This window comes from Zootoca vivipara, chromosome 2 (assembly GCF_965207765.1).
Source record: "Zootoca vivipara chromosome 2, rZooViv2.hap1.1, whole genome shotgun sequence".
Classification (NCBI taxonomy): Eukaryota; Metazoa; Chordata; class Lepidosauria; order Squamata; family Lacertidae; genus Zootoca; species Zootoca vivipara.
In genome coordinates this window covers 9,001,115-9,020,548 of record NC_142584.1, presented here as the reverse complement: position 1 = coordinate 9,020,548, position 19,434 = coordinate 9,001,115, and the positions used below count along the sequence as shown (strand labels likewise).

Here is a 19,434-nt window from a genome sequence, read left to right as displayed (position 1 = left end):
CCCTCTCCATACCCAGGCTTGGGTACCTCTTGCATAGCCAACCAAGCTCTTTGCTTGCGTGCATTTAACCAAGGTCCAGCCACGGAGACTTGACAGACATTAAAGCACCTAGAAGGAAGCAGGCAAGGCAGGAAAAAGCGAGTTGGGAGAAACTTGCCTGTGCTGATATAGCTTAATCAACCATGTGCTGACCCGCAACACAAAGATGTGGGCCAGCTTCCCTGCAATGCCAGGGTTTTCTTAACTTTTTGGACTCATCCGTGCGCCAGGGAATGGAGTGGGGGGGGGGCAAGAGCAAGGGGGAAAGTTTGGTGCCAACTCACCACTCCACAAAGATCTTCTTTTGCAGTTCAAACCACTTGCAGATGTGACAAGGAGAGAGGAGATGGGGGAAGAAAAGCTGCAACATCTGGAAAAGTTTGGGGAAAGGACAAGCAGGGGGTTTAAAGGAGCGGGTCCTCATAAGCGTGGAACAGGAATGAGCCCTCTCCACCCAGCCCCTTCACAGACTGCAAAATTGTTTCATTTTGGACACAGATGCACAGGCCCAACATCATTTGAACTACATTCCTGACTCTCTGGAGACATCGGGCTGTCACTTTAGAACAGAGATAAAGTACCCATAGTCTTCTGCTGATGCACCCCAACTTCCCTGTTGCCCCATCTCCTCACTGTCCAATTCCACAGCAGTAATGTCACTCCTGGGAAGCTAGATCGACTGTGCCATCTCTTCCCCCCCACACACACCTGATCTGAGAGAGAGATGTCCTATACCAGGCACCCCCAAACTTCGGCCCTCCAGATGTTTTGGACTACAATCCCCATCATCCCTGACCACTGGTCCTGTTAGCTAGGGATCATGGGAGTTGTAGGCCAAAACATCTGGAGGGCCGCTGTTTGGGGATGCCTGTCTTATACAGTAGTGAGCTATAGTGCTGGTCAAAGACATTTTGAGGCCTGGGATAGCACAGCAAACACAGTAGCCCCAGGCCCCAAGTCAAGCTGCACCATACCCAAAGCTGGTCATTATTTTTGCACTTGTGGAAGAAACTTCCACAAGATTCTCTTTAATACGGTAACTAATATGGTGCCGCCATTTTATTGCACCCTAAATCAGCTTCCTGAGTTGCCCCCACTGTCTAATGGTAGGGGCGGCCCTAAGGTCTGTCTTGTCCTGCCTGTTGTGTGGGGCAGTGGCACCTCTTCCTCATCTTGGTGACTTTTCTCGCCTACCTGAGATTCCTCTTAGTGGAAATATCAGAAACTGAAACAGCATCCTTAAATAACATACCCTCCAGAATTTCTCTGATGAAAACAGGGACTTCCTATCCATACCCTCCAACATTTCTCTGATCAAAATAGGGACGTGCCAAAGAAAACCGAGACATTCTGGCATCAAATCAGAAACCGGGACGGTTTCTGTAATTCTGGGACTGTCCCTGGAAAAGAGGGACACTTAGGGTCTTAAATAGGCATGCTCATTTAGCTCCCCTGCTGAGCTTCATCACTTCTCTTATTAATATTATTATTATAGAATTTATATACTGCCCTATACTTGGGGGTCCCAGGTTGATTCACAGAATAAATTCAAGATATAAACCCACAAAATACATAATAAAAACAACCACACAATAGCCCCACCCGGGGGGGGGGGGAGACACATTTTTAAAGGGCATAGGATGTAAATCAGATCAACCAAAGGCCTAGTTAAAAAGGAACATTTTTGCCTGGCGCCTAAAGGTGTATTATGAAGGCGCCAGGCGAACTTCCCTGGGGAGAACAGTCCACAGATGGGGAGCCACTGCAGAGAAGGCCCGTTCTAATGTTGCCACCCTCTGGACCTCTCGAGGAGGAAGCACACAAAGAAGGGCCTCAGAAGGTGATCTCAGAGTCCGGGTAGGTTCACATGGAAAGAGGCGGTCCTTGAGGTATTGCGGTCCCGAGCCGTTTATCTTATTTGAGGATGTCACTGCTTAAACTTCATCCAGCCTTCTAATTGGCAAAATATACCATGTAACAGGTACTAGCCATGATGGTGATGTTCAGCCTCACTGTCAGAGGCAACCTGCCTCTAAATACCAGTTGCTGAGAATCACAGGTGTGGGAAGGTGTGGGAAGGTGTGAGAATCACAGGTGTGGGAAGAGCTGTTGCGCTCCTTCTGGGGTGGGGTAGGGGCTTCCCAGGATGTTGGACTAGATGGGCCATTGGCCAGATCCAGCAGGGCTATCATGTGCCCCACCAAGCTACTGTGGGAAGCATCAGTTTGCAGTGGCATTGGGGGAGGCCCTTCTGGTGGCTGATTACTTGGGGCACCCAAAAACCCTGGAACCAGGCCTGGAGAAATAATCCACACAGCATTCTAGGCTGGGGACCAAAATACACTCCACCCAGCAGGGTCAGTGAGGTAAAGCTCTGACTTACTAGACATTTTCTTGCCAGTAAAGCGAAAGCCCTCAGGGGAAGTCCAGGGAACCCACTTGGCTGACTTTAATTAAATACTCAGTGGCAATGCTAAAGCAATAGGGAGCACTGAATGTGCATACATTTCAATGAATTAATCTCTGTGGTAAGAGAACCAGGCAGAAACCTACTGAACAGAGCAGTGGGCCGAGTGGCTCTGATAAAGAGCTGCTAGGTTGGCTTAAGGTAAAGGTAAAGGGACCCCTGACCATTAGGTCCAGTCGTGACCGACTCTGGGGTTGCGGCGCTCATCTTGCATTATTGGTCAAGGGAGCCGGCGTACAGCTTCCAGGTCATGTGGCCAGCATGACTAAGCCACTTCTGGCGAACCAGAGCAGCGCACGGAAACGGCGTTTACCTTCCCGCTGGAGCGGTAGCTATTTATCTACTTGCACTTTGATGTGCTTTCGAACTGCTAGGTTGGCAGGAGCAGGGACCAAGCAACAGGAGCTCACTTTGTCGTGGGGATTCGAACCGCCGACCTTCTGATCGGCAAGCCCTAGGCTCTGTGGTTTAACCCACAGCGCCACACAAATCTGTCCAAAGATCCAAATTCTACGGTCAAGAGAATGAACGTTTGGGTTAAAATATGATAGGACCCTTCTGCAGCAACACATTTAGCTGGCAAGGGAGAATTTGAGGATTGTGGTCCTATCTCATCATACCGTCACTGGCTGCCAGCAAACTGTCCAAAACTGAAAATGACCTAAAGTTTATATCAGGCTGCCAGCCAAGGAGAAGGCTACGGTAGGCTGGGTGTGTGTGTGTGTGCGCGTGCGCGTGCGCAGTTGGGGCCTGGGGAATCTTATAGCAGTGGGGAGCTCATTGCTTTTCAGAACTTTAGTTGAGGTGTTGGATTTGGAGGGCACAGAGGGCCTGTGCAATATGAAAGGAACAAGAGAGAATGTATTTAAGAGAAGTGAGAATTAGGGAATAGGTATCTTGCCTCTAAATCAGGTTTAGGGAACCTGTGCAATCCCCACCACCACCCCAGATGTAGTTGGGCTGCAACTCCTGCTGCCTCTGACCATTGCTGGGGTTTTTTTGGGGGGGGGGAGTTTTAGTCCAAGACCTTCTGGCGAGCCACAGATTCCTGACCCATTTTAAGTGGAAATGAAAGACAGTTACACAACTCTGAGCTATGTGGCTATAGAGTGCTGCTTTGTGCCCCATGTGTGTTTGTGTGTTTGCTATGAAACTGGGCCTTTGGGTCTCTATGATTCTGCTTGCCATGGCTCAGAAAAGCATATTTATTTATTTATTTATTTATTTATTTATTTATTTATATTCCGCCTTTTTCCCAGTCCAGGACTCAAGGCAGCTCTTACACAGATAAAACAGAAAAATTCCTTCAGTAGCACCTTAAAGACCAACTAAGTTTTTATTTTGGTATGAGCTTTTGTGTGCATGCACACTTCTTCAGATACATGCACATGAAAGCTCATACCAAAATAAAAACTTAGTTGGTCTTTAAGATGCTACTGAAGGAATTTTTTTATTTTACTTCGACCCAGACCAACACGGCTACCTACCTGTAAACAGATAAAACAGAACCATCTGAAATCACAGAAAGGACAATAGTTCATAGGCTCTTGACTTACTTATTACAAGTATATGCAGGGCTTTTCTTCAGCTGGAACTTGCTGGAACTCAGTTTTGGCACACCTCAGGTGGGCGCCATTGCCAATCTAAGGAGGTGTTCATAGTGAGTTCTGGCACCTCTTTTTTTTCTAGAAAAATAGCACTAGGTATTTTTCCCTGCCTTTCTTCTAAGGAGCTGAATATTGGGGTTGGTTCTCCACCCATACCCCCACCGTTTTTCTCCTCACAACCAACCTTGAGGTAGGTTTGGGGCTGAGAGATTGTGACTACCTCAAGATCACTAGGTCAGCTTCATGGCAGCGTGGAGATTTCAAATCGGGCATCCCTTCTCCCTTCTCCTAGCTAAAATCCCCTGCACAAGTAGCATCACCTTGTTGCTCATCCTCCTCTACATCTGCCCCTGAGCTGGTGGTCAAGGTCCTAGATTCTGGGGGTCGAGAGGGAGAAGGTAATCCCTGCCAGCAGACTCCCAGAGATGCAGGGGACCAGTCTCCCTCTCTCTCTCCTCTGCACTCCACAGCCCTCCACAATTCTTGCCTTGTCCAGGCCTCTTGGCCGGCTCTCAAGTCAAACAAAGTAGACGGCTGGTTACTACCGCAAGCTGAGGTGATTCTGGGGGCTGCAGGGCCAAGCCAGGCGGCCCAGGAACAACGGGGCTATTGAGGGAAAGGGACCTCAGCTCCTCAGCGAGGAGGAGGCACAAACATACACCCTTGCATCTTGCCAGATTATGCACTGGCGGTGGGGTACAATGAGGCCCGTGTGGAGAAATGGGCACCCTATTCTGAAGTGCAGGGAGGTAGAAAGGGGAGACTGCCCGCGTCGTAGCTTTTGGTGGCATGCACAGAAGAAGATAACAGGGAAAGGACCTCTGTCGAGGTCTTTCAAGGACCTCTCCCTTTGCCAAGTGTGCCTGCGTCAGCCTGCCTCAACCTGGTGCCTTCCACATACTTAGGACTACAAATCCCATCACCACGGGCCAGCCAAGAGTCGGGGGCGATGGGAGTTGTAGTCCGAAACATCTGGAGGCCGCCATTTTGGGGACGACCGGCCTGGGAAATTATGGAGTAACACTAGTTCCCGATGGAAACCTGGTGCCTTCCACATACTTTTGTCTACAAATCCCATCACCACAGGCCAGCCAAGAGTCGGGGGCGATGGGAGTTGTAGTCCGAAACATCTGGAGGCCGCCATTTTGGGGAAGACTGGCCTGGGAAATTATGGGGTAACACTAGTTCCCGATGGAAACATGTACGTATCTGCTTGGAAATAAAGGCGCTTCCAGAGAACGTGTTTATTGATATTCATCCCGGCTTATTTTGCCGTGAGACAAGACAATGTTGGCTATTTAAAGGGGCGCTCATTCTGTTCTGCTTTGCAGGGAGGTTAGATAGCACTGTGTCAAAGCGAGTGTCACCCCACACTTTCCTATCACTTTCCTTAACGCAAGAAGTCTGTTCTTTTGAGCTTAATGTAGGGATGGTGAATGTTGTTTTGCAGTCAAGGGCCACGTTCTGGGGGTGGATGGGATGGGACCAGAACCAACAGCGGCCTTTCTCCATCTTCCAGCCCTTATCCCATTTCCCCCCCTTGTTGCCACCCACATGAAATCAGGCCTAAACTTGCCCACCCTTGGCTTAATCAACAAGGTAGATTAAAAATGCGCTCCCAATTAATCAGGGTTTTTCTGAATCTTTTAATTCAAGACCAGCTGCCTCTGAGGAAAAGGACAAGATGGGGCCCTTAGCCACCCCAATTCCATGTGCAGAAGCCAACAGGACTGCAGTTGAATGTCACTTCAAACAGAGGTGACAGGGTGCAGCAGGCTAGCTTATGGGGCAAGCACCCTCCACCTGAAGCGGCCATCTTAATCTGGTTATGCCCTCCTCTGTTGCAGAAGACCGAGCAGCTCCTGCAAAGTAGGCCAGCTGCAAGGAAGATGTTTAAAAGTTCCTGTCCAGGCCGGCTCAGGAGATGTTGGCACCTGAGGCGAACCACAAAATGGAGGCCCCCCATCAGGAAAAAAGGGATGAGGGAAGATCTACATTAGGAACAAGCGGGTAGCGGAGATCTAAATTGGGAAGGGACCACAATGCCTCCTATTCACCCAGAGCCTGCAGTAGAAACGGCATTAGGGGTCATTGCTGAGGAGGCAGATCCAGCCACCAAGGAGCGGGCCACAGCCATCGCTGCCTCCACAGCGGCAGGCGATGCATCCGTTGGAGGCTGAATTTGCCACCCCTATGGACCCTGCCGCCTGAGGCTATTCCCTCATGGGTGGGCTGGCCACTAGCTCCTGTATATTTCCCCCGTTGGTCCCTGTGAGAAACAGAATGCTGGTTAAGGACGTTGGGCCTGATCCCGCCAGGCCAGTCTCGGGCACTTGTTGCCACTCACAAGGCTTCAGCTTTTTTTATTTAATTTTTTTTTTAAAAAAAACACCTCCCCAACACAAATTTAATTTTCCTGGCATTTGCAGGGGTTGCATGCCAAAAGCTGGGTCTTGCATGCAGTGGCAGAAACACGTAACTTGCTGAGAATTGGCATGTGCTGGCTGTTCCCATGGTTACCATGCACTGAAGGCCTGTCAGTAGGCCCTGGTTTTGAGTATTTGGGGAGAAAAGGGCCAACTTTGGTCTACACGGACATCTAGTGGTGAAGACTAGCAATTACAGCTGGGAAGAAAGGAGACTCAGTATGTAGAACCAAACAAACCCAAAAGGTATATATGCATCACCTTCCACACAAAAAATGAAAGGCACTTGTTTCACTGTTAAGCAAGTCTTTATTTTATTTATATTTCAATGTATTTATTGCACTTCAATATTAGACAAAAAATAAACTCTCTCTCTTTCTTGTCGGTATCTTTTGCGAGTCTTGTAGACTCCAAACAGCAGCAGCAACAGCAGCACCAGCAGCAGTAAATAAAACCCTCTCTCTATTTTCCCTTTGCAGCAAATATACTCCGGTTTAGGGAGGGAATTCTTTGTTATAACATACATTTTTTCCTCTAGATTTCTAAGAAAAGTGCAATGTTTGGTTTTTTTTCATTTTAAAAGCAGTGTTGAACAACAGCAGCAGCAGCAACAACAGTGTCCCTCCCACCCTGCGAAGAACACAGAATATCCCCCACATCATGCACACAGGAGGGTGACTGAAACATGCCATGAGAGCTCCTGTCAATGGGATGGAAAAAGACCTGATATGTTTCAATGCAGAGAATAGGGTGGCAGGGTGGAGTGGGAGCAGGAGGGTGGTCCTACAGGAGAGAATTGGGAGCCCAAGATCCCTTTTTGGTCACCTCCCTTAGAAGTTCCCCCTCAGGAAAAAAAAAATCCCAACCAACCTCAAGGTTTGGCTCCTTTTAAATCTATAAAGTCTCACATACAACAGTTGAAGAAAACAATTCCTGGGGTCTCTGGATCTACATAAAATCAAGGCTGTGTGTAATCCATGTGCCTGCACTTCCAAGCATGGAATTTAGCATCCACTGAGCCTAGGGCTTGCTGATCAGAAGGTCGGCGGTTCGAATCCCTGTGAGCTCCCGTTGCTTGGTCCCAGCTCCTGCCAACCTAGCAGTTCGAAAGCACATCAAAATGCAAGTAGATAAATAGGAACCGCTACAGCGGGAAGGTAAACGGCGTTTCCATGTGCTGCTCTGGTTTGCCAGAAGCGGCTTTGTCATGCTGGCCACATGACCTGGAAGCTATATGCCGGCTCCCTCGGCCAATAATGCGAGATGAGCGCGCAACCCCAGAGTCGGTCACGACTGGACCTAATGGTCAGGGGTCCCTTTACCTTTACCTAGAACCTCTTTTTAACAACAAAAATAATCTTCTTGCCCTAACAACCAAAGAATAATTTTGAAAACACTGGACTTTGCAAGGTGAGGTCCGAGACCTAAACTACACATGACAATGGCAGAAAGCACATGTAAACCAGAGAATGATTGGGGTGGGGTGTAGCTTAAAAGCTCCAAAGGGGCACAATGAACTGTCCCCAACACCGGCCATCTTTCTCTCCTTCAAAGCTCCTTTCCCCAGGCACTTTTAGCTGGTGTTGAGCCTGGGTGGGGTGAGGTGGTGGTGGTGGTGGTGGTAGGGAACTAGGGAGAAAAGAGCAGGGACAAAGGTAGGGTTCAGAACATCACCACCCCCAGCCACCCATGTGCGCCCCTTTGGTGTGCTAAACCATGCATAGACACCTATACTTCAGACACGGGCCTGCCAGCATCATGTGTAGCTTGGGTATCAGAAACCAAGTAGAACTTGCAGGGGTCAGTAGGTAAAGCACCCTGTGCCCCCATCACCAGAAAAAGGGGAGGAAACCCACACATTTCCCATCTGGTGGAAGCAGCACAAACTGTACAAGAATAAACAAATGTGATATTTAATTTGCATAATTTACCCAGGTCACAAATTTAAGCATTTCTTGGCTCAAAATCTGGTGTGTGTGTGTGTAAAGTGTAGAGTACACACAGCCTTAAGTATAGCAAAAGGAGGGAAATGTTGGAACCAAGCTAATTCTAGGTTCCATTCTGTTCCCTGCCTCCTCCTCCCCCCCCCCCCGGGGGGAGGGGGAACAAACCAACTAACTGGTTGTTAGGAAAGAGCGATTTAGCCAGCAGTCTAGGGTTATATTCGCACATCTGGAATAGAGACTGGGGATTAAATATAACAAAGGCAGCTTTGGAAGATAGCCAAGACTCTGGGGCTCAGTGCCCCATATCCTGGAAAGTGAGCAAGATCTACAAGTTCAAATGGAAAGCCAGGTTCTGGAATTCTGGGAGAGAGTACTCATACAGCTTCGCTCTTCTGGAAAAAAGACAGCACCATTGCCTGGAAGAAACTGGTACGGTTGGGTGGAATGGTATTCAGAGTGTTTGCTTTGCTTAGCCCTTTCTACCTAAGGGCTCAGCTAACCTCTGCTTGTTTCCCTAAAACCAGGCATCCCCAAACTGCGGCCCTCCAGATGTTTTGGCCTACAACTCCCATGATCCCTAGCTAACAGGACCAGTGATCGCGGATGATGGGGACTGTAGTCCAAAACATCTGGAGGGCCGAAGTTTGGGGATGCCTGCCTAAAACCTTACTTAGCATGGAAGGAGCCCTGGTGGTACAAGGGGGAGGGATGTAGCTCAGAGGTACAGGGAGCACTTGCACTGCATGTAAAAAATCCCAGGTGCCACCCCTAGCCTCTCCAGGTAGGACAAGGAAAGACTTCTGCTGGAAACCCTGGAGAGCTGCTGGCAGTCACTCTAAACAATACTGAACTAGATGCATCAATGGGTCTGATTCAGCGTAAGGCAGCTTCCCGTTTCCCATGGTGAACCCCAACTTTCTTCATCACCCCTCTTGAAACACCCAGCTGCACTCCTGCTTCTTCCATTTGGCCTTCTGAGAGCCTGCCCTCCCCCAAACCATGTCTGCTCAGAATTTAGCCCTCCAAAAAGTCAACGGGGCTTACTCCCAGGTAACCAAGGTTAAGGATTGCAGCCTTAGCCCCTTCGCAGCGGTCCTCTTCCCACACCATGGGGCCGACGGCCTTCCTAGCATGCTATGGCCACCTTGGAGAGTTGAGAGCAAGCCTGACCTGTGCACTAGTGGAAGCCCCTTTTGTGTTTTTGCTTGCAACGTTTACAAAATATATATTATATTGACTTATCGACACTTGTCTCAGGCGTGAAAGAGGACTTGCTCAGTTGCAGGGAAGGAGGTGGAAAAGGGGCCCAACTTGAGCAGTTCTACTTTACACAGCTGAACATAACACCTACCCAGTAAAATCTGTAGCATGAACTGAACGTCTTAAAACACAGTATGTATAGCAATTAGCTCTGTGTGTGCGATCCCTTCTTCGGGAAAGAGCAGCAACGAAACAGAGCAAACTCCCCATCCCAAAGAAAGGAATTCCAAAAAAGAAGTGCGGGGGAGCTTGAGTCCTGGGGCTGCGGTAGCATGCAGATAAAAGGAAAGGAGCTAAAGTTGTGATGTTCGTCTTATCAGGTTGTCCTTTTTTTCCTCCTCTCCCCCACCCACCCCACGAAGCGCTACCAAGAGTTATTAGAATTACATACAATAAGCCCAGTGTTTTTATATACAGAACTTCAACACAATATCACATGGAAAGTAAGATATATATGCATGTACTGTGTGTGTGTGTGTGTATACATATATATATATAAATATATATATATATCAGCACACATTTGAAAAACAACACGGTACAACGCGTGTCCAGCTCGATTGCCTGGTCTCCTCTAGCAAAATAAATGATCTTCAATCTGCACAGCGCCACGGAGAGCACTATCTGGGAAACAAACCCTTCCTCCTGTGTCTGGTCTCCTCGCCAGGGAGGGATCCGCTTTAGTAGATCCCAGCTGCGATGGGCTATGGGCACCCCTCCCTTGCCGGATCCCTTATGCTCCTCTCCTTTCACCGTCACCATCTTCTCTCCCCACGGAGCAAAATTTAGTCCGATGCATTAAGTTTGCTTGATGGTTGATTCTTGGTTCTTCTTCCTCAAAGCTTGCAGGGTTTCAGAAGCCGTCCAGTCCAGCAGGCTTACGGGTTGATCCGGAAGGCAAGGAGTTTCTCTGAATGCTGGTTGTTGAGGGTCCTCAGGTCAGGCAGGCGGAGGAGCAGCTTGGGAAAAGCGTGGAGTCATCCGGGTGCTTCTTAGTCACGAGAGTCCGCAAGGCCCGGATTAAAGTCTCCTGGAGGATTTCGACTGCGTCCACGTCAGAGATGCCAGAACGATCTGAAAAACCAAAGCAAAGGTATTGAGTTGACAGAAACAGGAAAGACACGTGGAGAATAGAGGGGTTTTTCATTTCCCTGGGGAAAGAATGGTAAAGTTAAAATAGTTGCAATGTTTACTCGTCAGCATCAAGCTCACTTGTTAGAGACACCCTGACATTATGATGCAGATGGCAATTCAACATTTAAAAAAATAAAAAATCCTGTTCTGAAATGACCCAAATTCTGCAGCAATAATTTATGCTTGAATACACACACGCACAAACACAAATAAAGGCAGGGAAGCTTAATTGCTGACTATTGGAAATATCATTCAGCAACTGCTTTGAACTCCTGAAATTTTGTTGCCAGGTGTTTCTCATACCAATTTGCCCCATAAAAGCTACCGTGTTTCTCATATTATAAGACATGTCTTATATTTATTTTTTCCTCAAAAAAACACACTATGGCTTATTTTCAAGGGACGTCTTATTTTTTCGCTCCTCCTCCTGCTGCGGCCGGCATTGCTGCTGCGCCTATCACTATGTCTTATTTTCGGGGTATGGCTTATATTCCTTGAATGCTTAAAATCCTGCTATGGCTTATTTTATGGGTATGTCTTAAAATATGAGAAACAGGGTAGAAATGTAAATCAAATTTGCTTAAAAAACAACAACACCTGAAGCCAGCCCTATTATCAGGATTTTTTTAATGTTTGATGTATTATCATATTTTTATATGTATTGGAAGCTGCCCAGAGTGGCTGGGGCAACCCAGCCAGATGGGCAGGAGATATATTATCTCAAGGTATTTTACTGTTACTCCGTGTGTGTGTGTGTGTGTCTGTGTGAAACTATCAAGACAGATAAAATGAAAACAAATCTTTTAAAAAAACAACGACTAATCAATAGGGTAACCAGTGTTGGCTATAAAAGATTATGATCCCTCTGTAAATACTGCAGTTTTCTAGCTCTAACCTCTGTTTGCAGGGCTGGGCCTTGCGATCAGCACAATGCCTCCTTGCCAGTGAGCGCTCCCAGATTCCACCCTGGGTGCCTTTAATTGCTCCGAGGCGAGAAGGAATCATTTGGGATTCTCCCAGCACAGGACCACAAGGACAGGGAAAGCCTTTAATGCAAGTCGCAGAATGCTCCTCCTACCCAACAAAGCCAGTTATGACCCCTTAACTCACCTGCTGAGACCAGGACTACGGCCATGAAGAGCGCCATTTCCTGTGCGTCCAGGTCCAGGGAACTGAGCTTCTCGCTGAACTCAAACATGGCATCCAGCAGGGAGCCCATGCCCATGGTGCGTAGGCTGCAGAGCGAGTATGTCTCCCCACTCAGGAAGGTCACCACCTTCTCCTTGGGGCTGAACAGGGAGGAGAAGCGAACCATCAGCACCTGGGAAGGGAAAGAAGAGGGGAAGGTTGAGGTCTAAGCAAATGGGGTGCCACTTTGACCAACATCCTAGGAATGAAGAAAGGTGAGCTTCCTGAGCTGTTATGCCTATTACCATGTCCTATTACCAGGTGGAAGGAGATGCTGGGAAGCTATCAGGGTATTTTGAAAAGGAGGACATAGCCCTGAAAGCATGAACGGTGTCTCTGGCCATCTCTATCACAGGCTGCACTGAGTTTTGCATTTGAGGTTTGAGATTGACTTGTGCCAAGCACCCTAAAAGTGCTCCTGTGCATAGCACAGGGAGGCAGGTCTGACCTTTTTCTGTTTTTGGAGCAGTGGGAGGAACTAAATTTGTTAAAATCTGGCCTGCTGCGCGGCTGTTTGAAGGCACAAGAGGCAGGCCTTTCGGGTTCCCCTGCGTGAGAGCCAATAGCTAAGCAATGACAGGGCCCTCCCAAAATGCAACAATATTGTGACACAGCCAGCATGGCCAAGATGATGGGAGATGGAGTCAAAAAAACATCTGAAGAGCACCACAATGACTGCCTCTGGTGCAAGCTATTTTTCGCCCAAGGAGAGTATCCATGAGAGGCCCAGGGCAAAAGAAGAATTACCTATAGCTATCACTGGCTGCTAGCCACAATGAGTAGATTCTACAGCTCACTTGGCAGAGCACGAAACTATTAATTTCAGGGTCATGGGTTCGAGTCCCATGTTGGGCAAGAGATTCCTGCAATGCTGGGGGTTGGACTAGATGGCCCTCATGGTCCCAGCTCTATGATTCTACCTCCTCTGTTGCAGGTAGGCTGTCCCTGAATACTAGTTGCTGAGAATCACAAATGGGGAGAAGTGCTGTTGCATGCAGGTCCTGCCTGCTTCTGCTTCTGTTCTTACCTGGAAGGTGCCTGCTTTCAGCAGCATGACTTGGTCTTGCTGGCAGAGGGACTGGAACCCAGGAATGCTCTTGGCAAACTCCACCACCTCCTTGACGGCTGGCGTGAAGCACTGCGAAAAGTCCTCCCACACTTGCTGGCTACTCTTGCCGTTGCTGCAATAGGGGGTGGCGTTCAGAGGGCAGGCCTGCATAGAAGAAGGATGTCAGAAAAGAATCAATCTAGCTCAATCTAGCCAGAAGCACCCCTTTCAAATACATTGCTTCAGCAAGCGACAAATACCATTTATTTACTTTCAAAAGATGCATCTGTTTAGGGGAGTTTTTAATGTGTGACATTTAAATGTATTTTAATCTCTGCAAAGGGTGGTTCGTGTAATCAAAGTAAAAGGTAAAGGACCCCTGGATGGTTAAGTCCAGTCAAAGGCGACTATGGGGTTGCGGCGCTCATCTCGCTTTTCAGACTGAGGGAACCGGCGTTTGTCCGCAGACAGCTTTCCGGGTCATGTGGCCAGCATGACTAAACCACTTCTGGCGCGACAGAACATCGTGACGGAAGCCGCAGCACACAGAAATGCCGTTTACCTTCCCGCTGCAGTGGTACCTATTTATCTACTTCCACTGGCGTGCTTTTGAACTGCTAGGTTGGCAGGAGCAGGGACAGGGCAATGGGAGCTTGCCCCGTTGCACGGATTTTAGTAGTAACCTCTAGTCAATTAAAATGTATTTATTATTCAGACTGAAATACCCCTGAACATAGGGCAAAATAATATATGGCATATAACAATGTCCTCACCAGACACAGGAGGGCAATTAAAGGCTTAACAAATAGAGACACCTTCCAAGAAACGTGGCCCCCTATCTTTAACTATGTTAATGACTAAAATCAAGACCTTATACCAACCGCTCAATATTCTCAGTGGAAGGGTTACATTAAGTAATATGTTGGAATGTGAAAGTGTATGTCTAGAGACAATGGATAAAACAAAGACCATTGGATGTGCTTCTGGGTAAGTGTTTAATGGCCATCTGTATTTGTTTAAAAAGGTAAAGGTAAAGGACCTCTGGCAGTTAAGTCCAATCGTGAACGACTCTGGGGTTGCAGCTCTCATCTCGCTTTACTGGCCGAGGGAGCAGACATTTGTTCGCAGTTTTTCCGGGTCATGTGGCCCGGAGCCGCATTTCCAGCTCAAGGCAAACAGAGGAGGTGGCCGAGCCACGCAGATCTCGTATGTGATGGGTACATGTGGCCAGACCTTGGAATGCTATTGCCCTGATTCAAGCAGATCATTTCTAAAGGGAAGGTTGCCTTTATTTAATCCCAAAATGTAACATAAGATGCTGTATAGTATTTATTACTAGTCCTGAGGGCTCTTGAAAATGGCTCCATTTGCGGTGCAGTAGTCATTGTTTCCAACAGAGGGAGCTCGAAGAGTTTCCCTGCTGGAAGCCAGTGTCCTACTGTAGATCCTGCAGCAGCCAACAAGTCCAGCTTTGCAATCTGCAGGCAGTCTTCCACCGCAGCTCGGCCCAGTGCCTGATTTCCAAACTGAGCCGTGCTGAGGCTCAAGCCCGCTAGGAAGTGTTGAATCGCAGAACCGTAGAGTTGGAAGGGACCCAGAGGGTCAGCTAGCCCAACTCCCTGAAATGCAGGGATCCTGCCCACATGCCATTCCTGAGTGGGTTTGAACCACCAACATTCTGGTGAACAACAGCTAGATGCACCGACCCTCTGCATCATTATGATTCCCTCTTTCCCTGAAGCTGGCCAACGTTGGGGAGCAATGAAAAGTTCAGATGCAGAGAAGATAACCATCCCCTGTTGTCTGCCCCAAAGATTTGAAGGTATCGTACCCCTCTGCAAGGAGGCTCCATTGCTGGCAAGCATGGTCCCTACCCATCTTCCATAACCTATCTCCAGAGATGCCTACATTGCCACACATCTGATGGCAGTGTTTTACCCAGTATAATATTTCATTCTAGTACTTACGATGCCTCGACTGGTAGTACCCCGCCAGGGGCAGCTCCTCTGAGTGTTTGCTTCAGGGTAGCCGTACTCAAAAGCTGGGTAGCATCCGGCATTGTGCAGATAGCCGCCCTGCTGAGCCTTGAAGATCTCGTTGCCAAAGCACCGGGAGCCGTTGTCCACGAAGCCAGGAGGCTCCTGGGGGCTGTAGCTGGACACGCGCAGAGTGGCCGACTCGTATTGCCCGTAGCTGTAGGAGTTCTTCAGCTGCTGATCGTTGTAGTTGGTCAAAGGGCAGGCCTCGCTCCCGGGGGACCCTCCCCGCTTGCCCAGGCGGTCCTGGCCACTCACGAAGATGTCGTGGTAAGCTCTCGAGATGGCACTGATGGCCTCCTCTTCCTGGGCGTTGGGGCTGGGTGGGGCGGCGTCCGCCTCGGGGCTCATGCCAACGTCCATGGGGGCCTCGTTCAGGCTGTTCATGTAGCTCTGCATCTCATCCAGCAAGCGCTGCTTCTCCCGTTTAGGAATGCGCCCAAAGCGCACAGCTGTGGGGGGGGGGAGAGAAATGGCAGGAGAATGTTAGCGAGGGAAAAGGATGGCATGAAACAGGCCCTTCTTGGGCAAGTCACGAGGACGGCTGTAGGGGGCAGCATGCCGCCCTCCGGAAGCCTCAGAAAAATAAACAGCAGGTTGAGGATAATCTGTAGTGATGGAAGATTTCGGCATGAGAAGCTTTTCTCTTTGTCCCTATGCTAATGTGGGAGAAACTGCACCCACCAAAATTCTCCCTGTTCTGGCTTTGAACCTGGCAGCACTGGGGTGGGGGGGTGGGGAGGTACAGCCCTTCGGAATCACCTCAAACGCCACTGAAATAGGTACAGGCCTAATCAGGTACGCTATCTCACATAGAATCATAGAATTGTGGAGTTGGAAGGGGCCCTGAGGGTCTTATAGTCCAAACCTCTGCAATGCAGGAATCCTGCCCACAACCGCCCCTGGGTGGGTGTGCTCGAACCACCAACCTTCTGGTTAACAGCTAGATGCACTGACCCACATGCACAATTTCTGCAACTTGTGGGGTGGTGGTGACTGCCGATTTTGGCATTAACCTTTCTGCAGACAAAGCGGAGGGGGACCAGATCCAACCCTGTTCCAAAATCCACAGCATCACTTGGAAGCCAAAATTAGTCACCAGCTCCTCAAGGTTCTGGGTACATCTATCATGTACCCAAGAGAGCTGTCGTGACCATTAATCAAAGGATGCTGTCTGCTTTCCGGGCATGAGGGGCTCCTCCCACAACTTTCTCAGTTGCCCTGGAAATCCTAGCCTGGAAGCATAAATCAGCCCAGGGCTCTATTTATCAACCAAAGGATTTGCTGACACAGTGCCCTTGTAAGAAAGAGTAAAGGAGCAGCGGAAACAGCCAGCCGTTGCTTGGGCTTTAAGGGCTGGCTTGGGCTTGGTATCGTGGGACACATTAATGAGAAAGCATACCAGGGTCTAGCACCCTTTTCTCATGCCCCACTCCCCAGCCATTTTAGGGAGGATGCCCCCAAGTCTGCATTTCCTAATGGGAGAGTGTTTTACAATAATGTAAACAAACACTCTGCCTACTATCTCTTAGATGAAACACAGGACACTTCAATACAGTTTGGTGTTGCTCAATTAATTCTAACGCACTTGCAAGAAAACCACAGGGCTTGTTATTGATGTATATCCAAAGCTCTGGATTGTCACTGAAAGTAATTCATAACAGCTGCCCTGAAACATGGAATCATAGAATTGCAGAGCTGGAAGGGACCACAAGGGTCATCAGGGGTGGCCAACTCCCAAGAGACTGTGATCTACTTACAGAGTTAAAAACTGGCAAAAATCTACCCCCTTTTTGGGGGTTCAGGTCAAAGTTGTTGAGCTTTTTTCGGGGAGGAGGAAAGCCCTGTTTTGGGGGGATGCAGGGCAAAATTTGAGCTTTTTTTAGAAGAGCCAAAGTTGTTGAGCTTCTTTGGGGGAGCCAGTGATCTACCAGTGATCTACCACAGACGTCCAGTGATCTACCGGTAGATCACGATCTACCTGTTGGAGACATGCCTGAATTAGTCCAACCCCTTGCAATGCAGGAATTTTTTGCCCAACGTGGGGCTCAAACCCACAGCCCTGAGAATAAGAGTCTCCTGCTCTGGTGGCTGTTCTGACCCTGCCTAGATGCTTACCATCTCTTGACATGCCCACAGCCAGGCACTTCTTGAAGCGGCAATGCTGGCAGCGGTTGCGGTTCATCCTCATGATCATGCAGTTTTCGTTCTTCACACACATCTTGTAGTTGATGTTCTGCTGGATGCTCCTGCGAAAGAACCCCTAGCGGACGAAGGAAACAGCGACCAGGTTAACAAAGAGGAACTAACACAAACACACGACACACGCTGACCCCATGGTCTGCACTTAGGGTTGCCATATTTCCAAAAGTGATAATCTCTCCCCTAAATGATGCTTCTTAGCTATTTTCCAGGAAATTCTCAAAAAATTCAACACTTCTGATACGGGTTTTCCCGGACATTTTGACCCATTTTCAAAAATTGCACCGGGGTGCCATTTTTGATAGATGAATCCTGGCTATGTCTGGGAAATTCCGGATGTATCTGCTCTGTTTTCAGAGTTGTATTTAAAGCTGAAAACACTGCTAGCCTCTTCTTGAAAGTTGGCTGAAGGGGGTTGCAATGAGCTATAGGAAACCTAGCGCAAGTTAACTCTCCCCCAAATCCCAGGGGGCCAGCTTGGATGGACAGCAAACAAAGTGGTCTCCAATTGGTTTGATAAGCTGCTGCAGGAATGTTGTTAGGGGGCCGCCCCAGATGGCCTGAGCCACAGTATGTGGGGGTCTTTGGGTGTGTGTGTGTGTGTGTGTTTTGCAGCAGGGTCTGGGTCTCTCAACCCTTCCCTGCCCCTCTTTTCACACACACACACACACACACACACACACACACACACACTCATACCGTGCTAGTGAGACTCCCAGCAACTTGCAATCTTAATTTCCCAGAGGCATCTATATGTGCAAATTAGAATGTGCAAATATTATGCAGCCTTGTGCCATAAGGCCTTTACCGCACAAGCACCTAGCAATGCCCCTGGTCATAAGCAGAGCATCCGTTTTGTCTCTCCTAACCATGTCTGAGCATCGCCTTCCAACGCCTACTTGGCTAGGGGGCATATTGCAGTATATAGCACGCCTGCTTTCAATGCAAACAGGGAGAAGGGCAGGAGAGAGTCAAGACTAATCGCTTCTGCAAGGCACTTTAAAAGTAAACCAGTTAATGCAGAGCTCACAGCTGGTTTGGAAAACATAGTCCTGAGATCTATGAAAAGCCCATGCAAGAGTTGCGTGTGATCCACATTCCAATGCACAAGCAGAAGATTTGATAAAAGGTGCCAAATTCAGTGTTTGAAGGATCTCAGCTTGTTGTTGTTTTTTTAAAAAACCAACCATTTCCAGTCCTTATCACTTAAGAGAAAACTTTAGACATGTGAAAAGGAGAATAAGCAGGACGCAGCTTACCTTGCATCCCTCACAAGCATGGACGCCATAGTGGAAGCCTGAGGCAATGTCACCGCAAACCTTGCAGAGGAGCACCATTCCACCTGTCTCTGTTGAGGGAGAGAAGAGTGGTGGTTAATCTTCCACCTGTGCCCTCCTCCCCACCCTCAGTCTCTGCCCCCTGCCAATCCCCCCCCCCTCCTCCAACTTGGCATCCTTCAGATTTCGGGAGCTATAACTCGCATTATTAGCCAGAGGCAGCGCACCCAATAGTCATGGCAGTTGTAAGTCCAAAATGGCTGGAGATTCAGCTGGTTCGGGAAGGTCGGTTTTGATTGTGCAGGCCCAATGGAGATTTGTATCCCAACACAACACCAGACCTGCTGGAGGTGGTTTCAGCTAGGTGAAATGTTCCTTCCCCTCTTTTAAAATGGGAGCAGCAATGGGCTTGCACTCCCACGCAATAAATTAAAGGGAAGTACAATGGTACCTCTACTCACGAATTTAATGCGTTCCGAACGCACGTTTTTAAGTCGAAAAAATTTGTAAGTCAAATCCCATAGGAATGCATTGGGAGAAAAAAATCGCAAGTAGAAGCAACCCTATCTAAAAATTCGTAAGTAGAAAAAATCCTATCTAAATCGCATCCAAGATGGCGGACGGAGCTCCATTCGTAAGTAGAAACATTCGTAAGTAGAGTTATTCGTAAGTAGAGGTACCACTGTAAATTTAAAAAAATGCTGGCACCAGCCTTGAGCCTTTGCAGTAAGGTAGGTTTTAAAATTGCGAGTAACTAGGCAGATCTTAGAATCATAGAATGGGATGTGAGTAAATATGTTAAAG

General features: G+C 48.4%; 1 pseudogene across 1 annotated transcript in view; it reads right to left on the bottom strand.

Annotated features, from left to right (window-relative positions):
• Nucleotides 1-10,474: 10,474 nt before the first annotated feature.
• Nucleotides 10,475-19,434, bottom strand: part of LOC118076701 (nuclear receptor subfamily 1 group D member 1-like) — a 31,642-nt pseudogene continuing 22,682 nt past the window's right edge. The window contains exons 3-8 of the transcript XR_015947936.1: nucleotides 18,613-18,701; nucleotides 17,270-17,414; nucleotides 15,083-15,603; nucleotides 13,095-13,280; nucleotides 11,990-12,200; nucleotides 10,475-10,819 (exon numbers count right to left, since the gene is read on the bottom strand). The product of XR_015947936.1 is annotated as a nuclear receptor subfamily 1 group D member 1-like (transcript). The remainder of the gene's footprint in view (nucleotides 10,820-11,989; nucleotides 12,201-13,094; nucleotides 13,281-15,082; nucleotides 15,604-17,269; nucleotides 17,415-18,612; nucleotides 18,702-19,434) is intronic.